Here is a 12,864-nt window from a genome sequence, read left to right as displayed (position 1 = left end):
CGGTACCTGCCTCCATTCCGGAGGGCCCCGAGCAGTTGAGGTATTGTACCTCTGGTTGGGCACTATGCTTCCCGCATTTTGGTCCCTGCTCTATGGACTCGATGGCATGGGGGCTGTGGCGTTTATAGAGGGGGCTCGAGAGCAGGCTTGGTGTTCGAAGGACAGCTATTGCCATCATTGGGTCCTGCCTACAGAGCCGCAGCAGATATTCAACTTCACACTCCCCCCATTTACACCGGCCCTGGTTGCTGTCAACATGGTGAATCCTGGGAGTGGTAGTTCGGGCCATTTCGACGAACATCCACAGGTGTGCAGCATTGATTGGGGGAGGAGCGGACCTACGCCTAATATCTTCAAGGCAGCAGGAGAAAACAGATCAGAAGGATTGCTCTATGGACACGATGGCATGGGGGCTGTGGCGTTTATAGAGGGGGCTCGAGAGCAGGCTTGGTGTTCGAAGGACAGCTATTGCCATCATTGGGTCCTGCCTACAGAGACGCAGCAGATATTCAACTTCACACTCCCCGAATTTACACCGGCCCGGGTTGCTGTCTACATGGTGCATCCTGGGAGTGGTAGTTCGGGCCCTTTTGACGAACATCCACAGGTGTGCAGCATTGATTGGGGGAGGAGCGGACCTACGCTTAATATCTTCAAGGCAGCAGGAGAAAACAGATCAGAAGTATTGCATCGGGTGTTGGGCACTGAAGAAGGCACTTTTCGCCGAAATGCATTTGCCGCCACTTGAACTGACCACAGAGCAATAAGGTCTGCTTTACCTGTTCCCCTCTGGGTCCTGCTTTGTTCTTTTTGGGAGGAAGTTTCCGGTCATAATTTCTGTGCTTGCCAGATGCACAGTACAGGAACCCACGCCACGCTCAGGGTCTGGACCAAAACTGTCCCCGCTTCACGGCACTTTGTTTTCTCCAGCTATGGATTTGTCAGGTACCCGCCTCCATTCCGGAGGGCCCCGAGCAGTTGAGGTATTGTACCTCTGGTTGGGCACTATGCTCCCCGCATTTTGGTCCCTGCTCTATGGACTCGATGGTATGGGGGCTGTGGCGTTTAAAGAGGGGGCTCGAGAGCAGGCTTGGTGTTCGAAGGACAGCGATTGCCATCATTGGGTATTGCCTACAGAGCCGCAGCAGATATTCAACTTCACACTCCCCCCATTTACACCGGCCCGGGTTGCTGTCAACATGGTGCATCCTGGGAGTGGTAGTTCGGGCCATTTCGACAAACATCCACAGGTGTGCAGCATTGATTGGGGGAGGAGCGGACCTACGCCTAATATCTTCAAGGCAGCAGGAGAAAACAGATCAGAAGGATTGCATCGGGTGTTGGGCACTGAAGAAGGCACTTTTCGCCGAAATGCATTTGCCGCCACTTGAACTGACCGCAGAGCAATAAAGTCTGCTTTACCTGTTCCCCTCTGGGTCCTGCTTCGTTCTTTTTGGGAGGAAGTTTCTGGTCATAATTTCTGTGCTTGCCAGATGCACAGTACAGGAACCCACGCCACGCTCAGGGTCTGGAGCACAACTGGCCCCGCTTCACGGCACTTTGTTTTCTCCAGCTCTGGATTTGTCCGGTACCTGACTCCATTCCGGAGGGCCCCGAGCAGTTGAGGTATTGTACCTCTGGTTGGGCACTATGCTTCCCGCATTTTGGTCCCTGCTCTATGGACTCGATGGCATGGGGGCTGTGGCGTTTATAGAGGGGGCTCGAGAGCAGGCTTGGTGTTCGAAGGACAGCTATTGCCAACATTGGGTCCTGCCTACAGAGCCGCAGCAGACATTCAACTTCACACTCCCCCCATTTACACCGGCCCTGGTTGCTGTCAACATGGTGAATCCTGGGAGTGGTAGTTCGGGCGATTTCGACGAACATCCACAGGTGTGCAGCATTGATTGGGGGAGGAGCGGACCTACGCCTAATATCTTCAAGACAGCAGGAGAAAACAGATCAGAAGGATTGTATCGGGTGTTGGGCACTGAAGAAGGCACTTTTCGCCGAAATGCATTTGCCGCCACTTGAACTGACCACAGAGCAATAAAGTCTGCTTTACCTGTTCCCCTCTGGGTCCTGCTTCGTTCTTTTTGGGAGGAAGTTTCCGGTCATAATTTCTGTGCTTGCCAGATGCACAGTACAGGAACCCACGCCACGCTCAGGGTCTGGACCAAAACTGGCCCCGCTTCACGGCACCTTGTTTTCTCCAGCTATGGATTTGTCAGGTACCCGCCTCCATTCCGAGGGCCCCGAGCAGTTGAGGTATTGTACCTGTGGTTGGGCACTATGCTCCCCGCATTTTGGTCCCTGCTCTATGGACTTGATGGCATGGGGGCTATGGCGTTTAAAGAGGGGGCTCGGGAGCAGGCTTGTTGTTCGAAGGACAGCTATTGCCATCATTGGGTATTGCCTACAGAGCCGCAGCAGATATTCAACTTCACACTCCCCCCCATTTACACCGGCCCGGGTTGCTGTCAACATGGTGCATCCTGGGAGTGGTAGTTCGGGCCATTTCGACGAACATCCACAGGTGTGCAGCATTGATTGGGGGAGGAGCGGACCTACACCTAATATCTTCAAGGCAGCAGGAGAAAACAGATCAGAAGGATTGCATCGGGTGTTGGGCACTGAAGAAGGCACTTTACGCGGAAATGCATTTGCCGCCACTTGAACTGACCATAGAGCAATAAAGTCTGCTTTACCTGTTCCCCTCTGGGTCCTGCTTCGTTCTTTTTGGGAGGAAGTTTCCGGTCATAATCTCTGTGCTTGCCAGATGCACAGTACAGGAACCCACGCCACGCTCAGGGTCTGGACCAAAACTGGCCCCGCTTCACGGCACTTTGTTTTCTCCAGCTATGGATTTGTCAGGTACCCGCCTCCATTCCGGAGGGCCCCGAGCAGTTGAGGTATTGTACCTCTGGTTGGGCACTATGCTCCCCGCATTTTGGTCCCTGCTCTATGGACTCGATGGCATGGGGGCTGTGGCGTTTAAAGAGGGGGCTCGAGAGCAGGCTTGGTGTTCGAAGGACAGCGATTGCCATCATTGGGTATTGCCTACAGAGCCGCAGCAGATATTCAACTTCACACTCCTCCCATTTACACCGGCCCGGGTTGCTGTCAACATGGTGGATCCTGGGAGTGGTAGTTCGGGCCATTTCGACAAACATCCACAGGTGTGCAGCATTGATTGGGGGAGGAGCGGACCTACGCCTAATATCTTCAAGGCAGCAGGAGAAAACAGATCAGAAGGATTGCATCGGGTGTTGGGCACTGAAGAAGGCACTTTTCGCCGAAATGCATTTGCCGCCACTTGAACTGACCACAGAGCAATAAAGTCTGCTTTACCTGTTCCCCTCTGGGTCCTGCTTCGTTCTTTTTGGGAGGAAGTTTCCGGTCATAATTTCTGTGCTTGCCAGATGCACAGTACAGGAACCCACGCCACGCTCAGGGTCTGGACCAAAACTGGCCCGCTTCACGGCACTTTGTTTTCTCCAGCTATGGATTTGTCAGGTACCCGCCTCCATTCCGGAGGGCCCCGAGCAGTTGAGGTATTGTACCTCTGGTTGGGCACTATGCTCCCCGCATTTTGGTCCCTGCTCTATGGACTCGATGGCATGGGGGCTGTGGCGTTTATAGAGGGGGCTCGAGAGCAGGCTTGGTGTTCGAAGGACAGCTATTGCCATCATTGGGTCCTGCCTACAGAGCTGCAGCAGATATTCAACTTCACACTCCCCCCATTTACACCGGCCCTGGTTGCTGTCAACATGGTGCATCCTGGGAGTGGTAGTTCGGGCCATTTCGACGAACATCCACAGGTGTGCAGCATTGATTGGGGGAGGAGCGGACCTACGCCTAATATCTTCAAGGCAGCAGGAGAAAACAGATCAGAAGGATTGCATCGGGTGTTGGGCACTGAAGAAGGCACTTTTCGCCGAAATGCATTTGCCCCCACTTGAACTGACCACAGAGCAATAAAGTCTGCTTTACCTATTCCCCTCTGGGTCCTGCTTCGTTCTTTTTGGGAGGAAGTTTCCGGTTATATATATCCTGTTATGATCGTGCAGTGAAAAGCTATCTTTCCGGAATGTAACATGCCATGAGAACAATTGCGGTATGTACAAACTCACCTGACTGTGTTTAAAAATAACCCCACAGCAACAACAGTGCTTGTATTTCGAAATATTCACCACGAAGGACTTTACATCTGTGGACTTCCAGCTTGCATCTTTAAAATACTTTTACAATGCACTGTGGGATCAGTAGTATGGTGATGTCAGTCACGTGATGCAATTAGTTAAAGTACGCCCAAGCGCACCTGGGCGCTTGTGTTCCAGTCTGTGATCAAGGCAATGGTGCCGAAACGTTAGACAAATGGAAACTAGCGCTGCTGGATTTTGGAATTAAAGCCACTTTCACAGTATTGGGCCTCACGGTGTTTGTGTGACCTGTGGGTGTTTGATGAGCTGCTCCGTGCTCATTGTGTGAGGCCGCCCTGAAGAATCTGGGGCTCCAGAACGGGGAAATGCTTTTCTGGATGTTTAATGGAGGAGCCTGACTCACTTGCGCCTTCAACCTACTAAGGAATGCCACTAGAGCAAAAAAAGAACGGCGCATGGAAGGGATTCAAAAGTCAAAAAGTCAAAAAAAAGTTTATTTGTAACGGTACTCTTTTGAGGACCACAAAATAAAATATATGCTTTATACATTCTCATTTAATACATTTTCAATGAAATATTCAGAAACTTAAAAATTCTATAACAAACATATTCATTTGGGGGTTTTTTGCAAATTAATAAAAAGTCCTTTGAGTTTACGATCCTACAAGATCGATAAATGGGCGTAAGACATATTAACCTTGCCTTCACTATTTCTGTGTTAGGACATATAAAAAGAAGATGGTCCAAATTCTGATTGCCCCCTTGACAAAGGGTACATAGAGCTGTCTTGTCTGATCTCCAGGAAGAGGTAAAAGTTAATACAGGAAGTGTTCCCAGGCGCAGCATCATAATTGCGCGCCTTGCACCGTGTATAAGGGTATAATCTAGATAAGGCTGATATTGCTTGTATTCATGGGAGTCTGCATAGGTCTTATACGAGGATAAACTAACACAATGTAAGTGGTCAATGTCATAACTCAGTTTAGGGGTGAAGTTTTTTAAGAGTAGTTTGAGTTGGGCTGGCGACCACATAGACAAAATTTCCACACTAACTTTTGCAAGCAGAAAAGCCTCTCGCATGTTTTTTGAAAAAGTGAGATTGGTAGAACCGATGTTAAATGTCTCAGTTTTTAGTAAACTTCGTAGAGTGCCTTCTTTAGAGTGGAGAAGGTTATAGGCCCACCTTATGATACTAGCTACAGCTGTAGCATAGGCACTCGTGATGTTACATTCCAGTCTCAACGCCTGTACTGGGGTAGATGTAGAAATTTTCAGTAAATTTTTTAATATTTTACCTTCAGTTAAGTTCATATAGGTCCATTGATTAATAGGGATGTATTCCGAAGCATAAGACATGACCGGTGGAATCTTGGCTCGGTAAACTTGTATTAGTACAGAGAAGTGCCTATGTCCAGTAGCAGAATATAGGCGAGACAAAGCCCCAGCATGTAGGTCACTTTTCCTTTTTAAGTGATTAATTTGACTGTTGTTACTCGCATTTTGTGAGAAGATTCTGCCCAGGTAAGTATATTCCTTTACCTGCTCTAGTTTCTCCCCTCCCAACTTCCATTCGTATCTCACCCTTTTCTTCTGTTTTGCGAAGGCAACCACTTTGGTCTTATTTATGTTTGGGATTAAAAAGAAATTCCTAGAGTACTGGTGTAAAATGTCTAGGAGATTTTGAAGTCCAAAAGCTGTTAGGTCGAACAAGACAATGTCGTCCGCGTACAGCAGGGAGTGAATATACTCATTGGCTATCTTTGGCGGAGTACTTAGCCCTTGTTGTAGTTGGGATGGTAAATCACTTAAATACAACGAAAATAAAATTGGAGCCAAGAGGCACCCTTGTTTTAAGCCATTTGATGTACGAATTACCTTTGATAGACCCTTATCTCTCCCCATTTGGACACGACACCAGGTGTCACTGTGTAGATTCACTATTAAAAGCAATAACTGTTCCGATATGCCCATTCTTCTTAATTTTGACCACAGGGTTGGTCTATCTACTCGATCGAAGGCTGTCGAGTAGTCTATGAACGCTGCATAGATGGATTGCTTTTTCCCTGATACATACTTGTCTAAAATGGTTTGGAAGATCGCTACGTTGTCGGTCACTGCGTGGTTTGGACGAAATCCAGACTGAAACTTAGGAATTAAATCCAGGGAAAATGCCCAAGTTTTCAGCCTATCCAGTATTTCTGCCGCAAAAATCTTCCCGGCAGCGTCCATGAGGGCAATTTGCCTATAATTTCCCGGTATGCTTCTTTTTCCTTTTTTGTAAATCGGGATAATTATACTCCCCTTCCAGGAGTTTGGCATTTTGCCACTATCGATTATATAGTTAAATAGTGGCGAGAGCAACCGTCCCCACTCTCTATGGTCAATTTGATAGGCCTTGATAGGTATCTGATCGGGGCCCGACGCACCCGTGCTTCTTGCCTTTCTAATGATCATAGAGACAGACACTGCCGACGTTTTGTTGATTTTTATGTCATTCTTTACCAAAATTTGTACTTCAGCCTCACCATTATTAATGGACTTGTTCGGTCTATATAGCTCTCGAAGGTAAGTTCCCCAGTCGTCTTCTGTAACAGGAGTTGCTTCCAACTTTTTCTTGGATCCAGTCATTATTGCAATCAGGGCCCAATATTTGCGCTGGTTGTTTTGTTTAGCTGCTTGTTGGATTTCAATCCAATTAGTGTCCTGCTTCAGTTTTTTCTGTTTAGTTTTTTCTCGCCGTATTTGGTTCTTTAATCTGTTGATTTCCTTTTTATTTGTAGATGAGAAATTCAGATACTGGGCACGTATCAACCTATTAATTTGTTTTACGACTGGTTTATTTGAATTTTTATGCTTATTACTTCGTCTGCTTTTTGCTGATTTGGTATGGTCTAGCTTACTTTGTAATGCATATTTGAGCTTATTTAATATGCAGTCAAAGTTCTTTATAGGATCGACTGAATATGTGGTAGTCAACAGATTAGTTTGGGAGATTAGTAGCCTCAAATGGTCCAAATTTTCTGTCCCCCAATATATTCGGCCCCTCGTTGCGTTTACTTCCAATTTGGTTTTATGAAATATCGGCTGGTACTGGAAAGTGGACTGTGCAATCCATTCAGTTGATAGACATAAGAGAGCATGGTCACTTTCCTCATTGAATGTAATCGAAAGTTGACTCATTTGTTCTTTTTCTCCAATCCCACATATGAGGTAATCAAGGATAGAGGGAGATCCGTTACCCTGCCTCGTATACGATGCTGGTTTATCACCATGAATGTTACCATTTAAAATTGTCCCATTAATACTAGGGAGAAATGATAAAAGTGCGCGACCTCTCCTGTCTGATTTCATTCCTTTTGGGAATACAGGGAGTGACGTCTCCAAAGATTCCTCTTTAAAGAGAAGAGCCCATTTCTTTATTTCGCAGTTTGACATTTTTGCATTCATGTCTCCCATTATAATATATGGCAAGTTAAGTTGGTCTTCAATGATGTGAGAGATGGACTCCATTATGCGTTCAAACAACAGATCACAGTTGTTACTGGGAGGTGCATAGACGTTAAAAAGCAATATTTTTTCAAATGTGGCTGATATTTGAGTTTTAAGAGATACCTTTAGACATTGTAAATTATCTGTATTTGTATTGATTACTTCCTGCGACCAAGAATGATCTTCTTTTAGTAAAATTGCTAGACCACCCTTGGCATGCCCCCTTCTAGATCTTTTTGCCAAGGTTTCATATACATAGTATCCTTTTTGTTTAAAGGGATTAATGAACCACGTTTCCTGTAAACCAATGATATCTGGGAAGATTTTAGTTGCATACTTCATTTTTTTGTCAGTCTTCCCAGCCAAATTCCAGGACAGTAGCGTCAGACCTTTGCTAAACTTGATATTGTTGGGGTTTAACAGTTTTTTTACTATTTAAGGTTTCTGATAACCATGCCCAAGATTTTATTGAGTTCTCATTATTACTAGGGCTTGAGTCCCGGGACCATACTGACCTCTCTCCTTGCTTTACTTGTATTTTTAGTGAGTCTTTTCTTGTAAAACTTGATACTGATTCTCCCCAGGGTGTACTGATATTTTTGTTTCTTCGATTAGTTTGTCCTAGGATACCTTTGTTTAAATTATTGGTTATTGGATCAACTACGGAAATTACATCATAGCCATTTTTATGTAGAATTTCCTTCTCTCTGAGTATTATTCCAGGCAGAACTGGCGAAAAAAAGGATACCTGTGCTAGTTTATTATTTTCTTTTTTTGGAAAAAGAACTAGATCGATTTCTTTACTTGTCAGAGAGATCATGGATGGTATTTCTTGTAAAAGGTTAAGTATTCTACCACGATTCAATGGCATCTTGTCAGTAGGAAACAATTCTTCAATAATTATATACTTAGATGGAATTCCTTCCCATGGTTGAGAGATGATGTCATTGACTTCTTCGGTATCCTTGGTATTACGTGCAGTTGTTCTATTTTCTACCAGTGGACAAAATTCTTCAGCTTTTGGGTTCAGACGTGTTACCAGCGGAGTTTTTTGAGTTTCTGGAGAATTCACCGAGATTATGGGAGTGAATTTTTGAAATTTCAGTTTATTCCCTTTTTTCCTCTGTATTCTCCTTAGTGGTTTTCTCTTCTTCTTCCCCCTAACATTTTCCCTATCATTACTTTTTTCAGATATATCTTGTAGACTACGCTTCTTTTCAGCAGTAACTCCCGATGACTCTGCTTTGTTGTCCCCTATACCCTGATCTTGGTTGTTGTCAGATACTTTGTACGAAAAGATAGGAAAATGCTTATTATTGTTTCCGGTGATGTTTTCCGATTCTTCTTTAAACAGTTTTTTAAGAGAATAAGTAATGAGAGGTTTATTCTTCTTTCTTAATTCCTTGGTTTTAGTCTCAATTTTTGGTATGTTATTCGTTTGCGTACTTGCTTCTTGTTGTTTTGGAGTCGTATTTCCATTTTTTTGGAGATCTTCAGTTTGTAATGATTCGACTAAATCAAGTTTTTTTTATGTATCTTTATTTTGATATGTTTTCTTTTTTTCTTCAACCAGGAATTTCAATATTCCTATTTGTACGTCTAAAGTATCGTCAGAATTAGCTAGAATTTGACCAAGATGAGTAAGTACTGATTCCAAGATTTCCTGCAGCGTAAAAAGCGCTTTTGAGAGAGGAGAAGTAGTATTTCCAAAATTTAAATGTGAAAAAATTGGGTCAGTGAAGTTGGCCTGATTAGGGTATAGGATAGGGGATTTTTCTGGTGAACTGGTTTGAGGATGTATTTGGCTCAGTAATATTTCAGATTTTTCTTGTTCTATCTTCGTATTGTCACTTATAGACACGTCAAAAGGTAAATCATTATCCTGATTTCTTATTGGTGTTATAGGTGTTATTTGTGCCGTATCTAGGGTCGATTTTTGACGGTCCCCGGTGAGAGAGATATTTGCCAAATTACTTTCAGTTATTGTCTGTCCTTGTTTGTCAATATTCTGGTCGAAAAAGGGTAACGAATCGTAATCTTCCTTATTTGTAGAAAGTTCCAGCTTTTTTTGGTCTTCAGTTGAAAATGAGTGTAGGGTTTTATTTTTGGTGAGGGTAGAGAAATATGTGTTTATAGCTGGAGTACTTGATATTTGACCAGGTTTCAGTGATTTATCTGCAGACTTTCTGACAGCTGCATCAGTCCCCATACGCCTCATATAGATTGTTCGTGAGCGAAGTTTTTTTACAGCCCTCATAATTGGGCTCGAAAATCTACTTTGTGTTATATTAATCGCAATTGATTTTGAGTAAAAGTAGTAACTTTGTTTCAGGGTCTGCGATAAGGATTTGATCCGTAGAACTTGAGATAAATTTTCAAGTTGGTTTCAAAGTATGGCTTTGGTAGATCCTCAATGGCTAGACGTAAGTGGGGTGGCTCGTCCCGTCCTCGATCGTCCCCGGACGGCCACAGACGGCCCGCCCTTTGCCCGGGCTTGGCCCCGCGCTTGGTCCCGCGCGCGTCCCGCTACGCGTGAAGCGATTAGATTTTTCTATATTTCGTCAGTGGGCGTGTCAGTGGGCGTGTCACCTGGGGGAAGAGGAACCAGCTGACCCCAGCTGGGATTTCTGGTCCTCGCAGTCCCCCGGGCTTGGCGCACTGTAGTTTGCTCTTCCTGGCCTCGACCCTACTGACTCCAGCTGGGAGCGATAGGCAGAGTGTGCGGATTGCAGCTCACGCTCACACCAGCGAGTCAAGGGGAGGCGCACCACGGGGCAAAGTGAAAAACGAGCGTCAGCTCTGGCAGCAGAAACAGGATACAGTTAACAAGTAGGGATAGAGATCCCTCGGCAGGCACTAGTGAGCAGCAGTTCCACTTGGTCAGAATACCGGTGAGTGGCGCCCGCGAAGCGGGTGTCACGAAGCTTTGTCCTGCCTCGTCAGTGGGCGTGTCAGTGGGCGTGTCGCCTGGGGGAAGAGGAACCAGCTGACCCCAGCTGGGATTTCTGGTCCTCGCAGTCCCCCGGGCTTGGCGCACTGTAGTTTGCTCTTCCTGGCCTCGACCCTACTGACTCCAGCTGGGAGCGATAGGCAGAGCGTGCGGATTGCAGCTCACGCTCACACCAGCGAGTCAAGGGGAGGCGCACCACGGGGCAAAGTGAAAAACGAGCGTCAGCTCTGGCAGCAGAAACAGGATACAGTTAACAAGTAGGGATAGAGATCCCTCGGCAGGCACTAGTGAGCAGCAGTTCCACTTGGTCAGAATACCGGTGAGTGGCACCGGTAGGGAAGGGATTCAAACAGGACGATATCCTGTTATGATCGTGCAGTGAAAAGCTATCTTTCCGGAATGTAACATGCCATGAGAAAAATTGCGGTATGTACAAACTCACCTGACTGTGTTTAAAAATAACCCCACAGCAACAACAGTGCTTGTATTTCGAAATAATCACCACGAAGGACTTTACATCTGTGGACTTCCAGCTTGCATCTTTAAAATACTTTTACAATGCACTGTGGGATCAGTAGTATGGTGATGTCAGTCACGTGATGCAATTAGTTAAAGTACGCCCAAGCGCACCTGGGCGCTTGTGTTCCAGTCTGTGATCAAGGCAATGGTGCCGAAACGTTAGACAAATGGAAACTAGCGCTGCTGGATTTTGGAATTAAAGCCACTTTCACAGTATTGGGCCTCACGGTGTTTGTGTGACCTGTGGGTGTTTGATGAGCTGCTCCGTGCTCATTGTGTGAGGCCGCCCTGAAGAGTCTGGGGCTCCAGAACGGGGAAATGCTTTTCTGGATGTTTAATGGAGGAGCCTGACTCACTTGCGCCTTCAACCTACTAAGGAATGCCACTAGAGCAAAAAAAGAACGGTGCATGGAAGGGATTCAAACAGGACGATATCCTGTTATGATCGTGCAGTGAAAAGCTATCTTTCCGGAATGTAACATGCCATGAGAACAATTCCGGTATGTACAAACTCACCTGACTGTGTTTAAAAATAACCCCACAGCAACAACAGTGCTTGTATTTTGAAATAATCACCACGAAGGACTTTACATCTGTGGACTTCCAGCTTGCATCTTTAAAATACTTTTACAATGCACTGTGGGATCAGTAGTATGGTGATGTCAGTCACGTGATGCAATTAGTTAAAGTACGCCCAAGCGCACCTGGGCGCTTGTGTTCCAGTCTGTGATCAAGGCAATGGTGCCGAAACGTTAGACAAATGGAAACTAGCGCTGCTGGATTTTGGAATTAAAGCCACTTTCACAGTATTGGGCCTCACGGTGTTTGTGTGACCTGTGGGTGTTTGATGAGCTGCTCCGTGCTCATTGTGTGAGGCCGCCCTGAAGAGTCTGGGGCTCCAGAACGGGGAAATGCTTTTCTGGATATATATATATATATATATATACATATATACATATATATTTATATATATACCAGCTCCAATCCTCTTGTTTAAAGAAGATACCAGCACTCTTGAGAAGCGTTTCCAGGTTGCGTTTATTCCCAATTAAACAGACGCGTTTCGGCAATGCCTTTCTCGGTGTTTACAAACACTGGGAGGCCACCATCTTATTTATCCATTTCATTTTACCATTACAGCGAAAAAGGACTACACCGCAGTGTTAATACATCCGCCATCATAGTGTTACTAAATTCGACAGGTACAATACCAATCATTATAAATGCACCATTCCGTACTTTTCAAATTCAATCACCACATTTATAAATTCATTGCATATGTTTATCCTCGTATTATCGGTGATAAAACCATATTGTTTGTGATTTTTTAAAAGGACCACACAGTTACATAAACCTAGGTTAGCATAACATTTTTAGACCTTTGATGGACTAATATAATGTCCATTTGTCACTCTACAACCTACTCACTTTTGTAGAGTTTCAGAAAACGTTCTTGCCGTTGATCGGCTAGTAGTCCTTTTTCAATTACTATGAGGTCGACCTCATCCACCATCTTGAATTGAGTTTGAGCCTTACCCCATCTATGGCACATATGGTGCTAACACGGAAATTTCTTTCACAGTGCAATTTAAACATACTACTGCGTGAAACATCTTGCCGTGGATCGGCACCAGTCCCTTACCAACTGTACCATAAAAAGATTTTGTTTCATTAGTATAACAACAGAGAATACTTTTCCATTAACATCTCTATACATTTTTCATTCTCATTTTCGGACAGTCA

Source organism: Lissotriton helveticus, chromosome 8, assembly GCF_964261635.1.
Source record: "Lissotriton helveticus chromosome 8, aLisHel1.1, whole genome shotgun sequence".
NCBI lineage: Eukaryota > Metazoa > Chordata > Amphibia > Caudata > Salamandridae > Lissotriton > Lissotriton helveticus.
This window is presented reverse-complemented; position numbering follows the sequence as displayed.